Consider the following 6350-nt stretch of genomic DNA (forward strand, 5'->3'; position numbering starts at 1 on the left):
TAATTCTAATGAATGCACTCAGCTTGAATCTGTTATGTAGGACACAAACTGTTAAAGGGAATTTAAACACAGCTCTGTTCTCTGTGTCCTCCATAGTAGAGGGTGACTGTGCCTCCACCTAAACACAAAGAACAGACCATTACAGCCATGAGTAATGGCACAAAAATCACTGAACAATGATAACAGCACATAACGGAAACTGAAGCTTGTGATTGAGGATGTTCATACAGGGTGTGTGTGTGTGTGTGTGTGTGTGTGTGTGTGTGTGTGTGTGTGTGTGTGTGTGTGTGTGTGTAAGTGAGTGTGTGAGTAAGTGTAGTTTTTAACCATCTCAAAGATTATTCTTCATGTTCGGCTGCTTTCAGCACTGCTGGTATTTGTTTAGACTCTTTGGCTACAGTTGATCTTTCAGAGTTAACTTCAATAGTTACTTCCTCCAAACCAGCAACATGTTTATTAGATCCCATTCCTACTAGACTGTTCAAAGAAGTCTTTCCATTTATTGATGCTTCTATCTTAAAAATGATCAATCAGTCTTTATTAGTTGGCTATGTTGTTGAAGAGCATCTGTTTACAAACATCTCCAGGAGGCGATTTAGACAGACAGCATCCAAGGCCATCTGGGAGCCAAACTCCAAATAGTGCAATTGTTTAGGTTCAGGCCGTCATAACTATTTGCTGACAGACTTACAGTTTTCTGGTTACCTCTCAGAAGTCCAATAATCCGAATTTGGTTCTACTCCACCATTCAGAACAGAGACTCCAACACTCCTCCAGATGTAATCAACTTCAATTCAGCTCTACTGAGTCTGATTGAGTTCGTACTGTTTCTGCATCCCTCATAGGCAGCCTTACTAGGGCCTGAACAGCTGCTCGGATACCAGGTATCCCCAGGTCCAATTTGGGAAAAAAAAATCCTGGTATCAATATATATGCCACGTCCACACAGTGCAGCCAGGAACGTTATCTTCTATCCCCACGGGAATCCATAACATAGCCAGCCGGGTGTGTAGTGGGACCAGAGGAAAGAGGGTTCCCCTGCTTCCAATCTCCTCGTGATGAGAATTTGGCCATCAATAGTGTTGAGAGACCAGCTGACCAGATCCATAGTTTAAATTCCAGTTCGGGGATGTGTGAAGAGACGCTCTAAGCAGCGAAGCAGAAAAAGCAGGGGTAGATAGGGAAGGCTGGGGAGAAGAGAAAAATGCATCCGTCTCCACCGAGAGCAGGAAGGAAAAATGGGAACTTCAGCAGTGGGTAAAGGAAGAGAACGGTCTCTCTGTTTATGATGACTTTAAAATGACTTCAAAATGACATCACAGGTTTGAAGAATGTGTCTAAATCGGTCCTTTTACACTGACTGCAGATATGCTGACCTCATGATTTAAAGCTGTGGTCATGTTTATTCTGAGCATCCAGAAAGATGCTTTTTAATGCTGTAACCTGTCGTGACTGTAATAATATATCATAGAAGCAACACCGATCTCATTGGAGCCACAGACTCAGTTTGTCTGTATGTGGTGTTTATGTCCTCTAGGGGGCAGTCATGCATAAGGAAATACTGCAGACTGTGTAAAAGAAAATACAACTTTACAGTCCACAGAAGAAGATCACAGAGCCTCTGTGATCTTCTTCTTCTGTGATTTTGGTCTCTGACTAAACGTCACAGAATCTGAAATCCTTTTACTGTATTTGAGTCTCTGACTGCTGAATTCAGGTGGAATTTATAAAGGTAATACTGCAAGTGTGAATACACGTTTAATTAAATCTTTTCAGCTTTAGGGTCAACTTTACTGAGCAGAGCAAATTAGAGTGAATCACAAAAATGAAATGAGGTTAAAAATCATGCAGATCTACAAACAAAGATCTCACTGTTAAACAAAGCAGCCAGGTCCTTTTAATTTACACACAGTGGCACAAATTAGCAGATGAATGATGAGCAGGTTTTACTCACATTTCATATATATATATATAAATAAAATTAATGGTTCAGTGTTCCAACATAGGAAGCAACTACTATCGCAACTACAAATTGATGAGGTACAACATAAGTGCTACGGCAAGGGGGAGCTAGGATGACACATCAGGGGGGAGATTTCATCATCCCCACACTCTGAGATTGTGTACCAAGCCCCAAGAATAACAACCAGTACACTGAATACCAGAGCAGCTGATCTGAAATGTAAGCTCATGGCTAATAAGGAGAACTGGACCCCTCGACGCCGACTACCAAGACTACGTGAAGTACTCTCTGAAGATCTATTAGAACAGAGGTCCCCAACCAGTCCGTGGGTCGTTTGGTACCAGGCCACACTTAAAGAATAAATAACTTACATTATTTCCATTTTACTTATTATCTGAGTATGAACAATGTTTTATTTTGAAAAATGGGCAGATTCTCTCCGTTACTTCTCTCTCTCTTGACGTGTCAAGACACTTCTGGTCACGTGATACGTCACCGCTAAAATTAAACCCAGAAGCTTCGTGCTTGTTTAATGAAATCGGTTGGTTGACCTACACAATACTTGTTTAAATATTTCAGTCCTCAACAAGAGTAGAAAAGCGCCATATAAGAACGAGTCCATTTACCATTTTCATTTAGCAAACCAGGGATATCATTGAGGTGGATCCAGCCAACAAGCTGGCTCTCTCCGGCGCTCTACACCGCGGCTCTGCAGCCTCTCTCCTGTGAAATCAAAGCTTGTATAGGTATGTGCTGGCCAAACCCAGCCAACCCACAGGGTAGCAAAAACTAAGTCACAGAGAAAAGCTCAGCGCTCACACTGATTCAGCGTTATGGTGAGTTGTATTTTTCATCCACTTTAAACAGTAAAAATCGCCTAAGTCAAAGTCGCACAAATTGGATTTTCGCTCTAGTCGGATGAAAAATCTGGTCCCATTGTAATACATTTCCAATTAAATGTGATCACATAAGCCAGATGATTCCGCGGTTTAAAAAAGGATGGGGACCACTGTATTAGAAGATTCGAATGCAGCTCTATGGACAATCCCTACCAGTACCATCACTGAAACCAATCAGTTGATGTATAACATGGCAGCAGTGATCCTTGAGATGCTTGGCTATAAGATGAACAGCAATAAGGAGCAGTACCCTCCATGGAAATGACAACCAGAGGCTAAGATCAAGGCAGCACGGAGGGAAGTTAGCCAGCTTCCAGAGTTGCAGAAGCGTGGGATGAAGAAGAAAGCAGTCCCTAAGAAGTACAACGGGCTGTCCATACCTGAGGCCTTAGAGACTGCCAAGCAAAGACTCACAGCCTTGGCTAACCGCCTGAAGAGGTATACCAGAGAGATAGAAGCCAGGAAAATAAACCGGATGTTCTCCACCGAACCATCCAAGGTATACTCAGTGGCAGGGCAACAATATGAGAACAGCACCTCCACCAAGGCTGGAGATGGAGCAATACTGGAGGAGCATATGGGAGAAGGATGCGTCACACAATACCAATGCTCAGTGGCTAGTGGATCTAAGAACAGACCACAGGAACCTCCCTGAACAGGCCGCAGTAACCATCACAACATCACTTTCTTGGCAGACATCCAAGAAAGAGTCTCACACATGAAGAGCTGGACAGCACCAGGCCCTGATATGATTCACACCTACTGGCTAAAGAAGCTAACTGCACTCCACAAGCGCCTGGTAGCACGAATGAACCAGCTGCTAGAGGCTAAGACACACCCAGAATGGCTGACTGAGGGCTGGACGGTCCTGATCCCCAAGGACCCCCAGAAGGGACCAGTTCCATCCAACTACTGATCAATAACCTGCCTCAGCACAACACGGAAACTCCTGTCAGGCATCATAGCGGCTAAGATGAGCAGGCACATGGCAGAATACATGAGCGAGGCCCAGAAAGGAATAGGCAGAGAGACCAGGGGAGCAAAACAACAGCTACTAGTAGATAGAGCAGTCACTCGAGACTGTAAGACCTGACTGACCAACCTGTGCACCGCCTGGATGGACTGTAAGAAAGCCTATGACTCGATGCCGCACACATGGTTCCTGAATTGCCTAGAACTGTATAAGATCAACAGGACCTGAGAGCCTTCAAGAACCAAATGGGAATGTGAAAAACAACACTAGAGGCCACCTCCAAGCCCATTGCTCAAGTCAACATCAGGCACGGGATTTACCAAGGAGATGCTCTGTCCACACTGATGTTCGGCCTGAATCTCCTCAGCCACAGCTTTCCAAGCAGCATTCAGTGTCTTCTGGTAGTGCAATCTGACTACTTTTCCTCTCTTAGTTACCAACCGACTTCACTTCTCCAGTCCGAATGACATTCCGATTGCTGTAGATCCTGGTGGCTTTGATCAGTGAATCAAAATTTCGTTCACTTCTGGCGTACAGCTGGCTCTCATCCATGTGGCTGATGTTTGCTCCATTCCATAGTCTGTATCTGTAGCCAGTCTTGTTGATGATCTGGCTGAGGGGATTCAGGCCTATGCAGAACAGCAGTGGGGACAGAGCATCTCCTTGGTAAATCCCATACTTGCTGGCTCTTAGGGTCCTGATAATCTTGTATATCTCTGCCAATTCCATCAAAAAACATTTAAACGTTTCAAAAAGAAATGACAAAAATATCAGTATCGTTTTCCAACAATTAAAGTTTTGAAAGAAAGTTGTTGTACTGACAGTTTCAGAGGAGTAAAGATGTGGATGAATGAGAACAATGTCCAGCAGAAAGTGAGTTTGACACTTTGACATCATTGTTTAAAAGAATAATTCCTCCAATTTTCTAGACTGAGTTTGGAATGAACTTAATCAGGCCTTGATGAAGGGATGGAGGCAGTTCCTCTTTAACTATTGTTCCTTCAGAGCCTTTAAGAAGTGGATCAGTGAAAACCAATGAAACCATCATCCCAGGAGATTCTTGAACTTCTTTAAAATGAATTCCCTGATTATAAAGTGACATAAAATTATCATCTATACTATTAAAATCCTCTTCCTGTTCTCCAAGAAACTGGTGATGGCATAGTTACCTTGAAAAAGAAAAGAATACAAGTTACTTTATTAGTTGTCTATCCTCTTCCCAGGAAGAGGATAGACAAGCTCATCAGGAAAGCCAGCTCTGTCCTAGGATGTCCTCTCGACTCAGTGCAGGTGGTGGGAGACAGAAGGACTCTGACCAAAATAACATCACTGATGGACAAGGTCTCCCACCCCATGCATGAAACTGTTGCTGAGCTGGAGAGCTCCTTCAGTGACAGACTGCTGCATCCTAAATGCACAAAGGAGCGTTACCGCAGATCCTTCCTCCCAGCAGCTGTAAGACTTTATAACCATCACTGCTCCCAACAAAAACCACAATAACCTACACAATGTAGGATAATATATAATATACTGTAAATAGTCCGGCCTGTTAAGGTTCAACACACAGGCACATCATGTACATTGTATATAGTGTTATTATTAGTAGTATTAAGGTTAATCTTGTTTGTTGATTTTATATATATATATATATTCTTTTCTTAATAGTGTAAATTATTATATTCTTATTTATATTTATAATAGAAGAAGAAGAAGAAGAAGAAGAAACAGCCTTTATTGTCCCACAGAGGGGAAATTTGGGTGTAACAGCAGCCGCAGATATATAATAACTATATATATAATAACTGCGGCTGCTGTTACACCCAAATTTCCCCTCTGTGGGACAATAAAGGCTGTTTCTTCTTCTTCTTCTTCTTCTACATTCATCAACTGCTGGTATTGTGCCAAAAAATGATTGCCTGTATTTAGATGGCTATAAATGACTTGTTGACCTATAACCTGTGAAATGTGTCAAACATATCTCTCATGAATGATATCAGGTCATTTTAAGTGAGAAACAGGATTTCTATCACAAGGTAGAAGCTGCACTCAATTTTGGACTTTTATATATTTGTTTGATATCAAGGTAAAAACTGTCATTGACATTAAAAATGTCTTTTTAAACAGAAATCTGGCTCAGAAGGCTGCAGAAATCACAACAAATATAACATCACAGATCTATAAAGATATTTGAAGTGGCCAAAAAGCTCTGGATTGATTATAATGTAGGCAGTCATGTGTGGCAGGACGTGAGAACAAACTAAACTCAAAACAGCATTTATTTGCTGAAAGCTCAGTTAATACAAAAAAACACAAATTTCAACCAAGCCTAAAACAAAAAGCAAAACACCTGGGGCCTCTTCCAGGAAGCAGGTTCGGCTCCATCTCTGGGTTTGTTAACCCTAAAATCAGGAAACTCGGGTTTTCAGTTCCAGAAAGAGCTAACTCCAACTCTGAGTCAGTTACCATGGTAACTGACTCTGTGACCCTAACCTGGCAGGTTTTACTCTCTGACTCC

Source organism: Archocentrus centrarchus, chromosome 20, assembly GCF_007364275.1.
Source record: "Archocentrus centrarchus isolate MPI-CPG fArcCen1 chromosome 20, fArcCen1, whole genome shotgun sequence".
Classification (NCBI taxonomy): domain Eukaryota; kingdom Metazoa; phylum Chordata; class Actinopteri; order Cichliformes; family Cichlidae; genus Archocentrus; species Archocentrus centrarchus.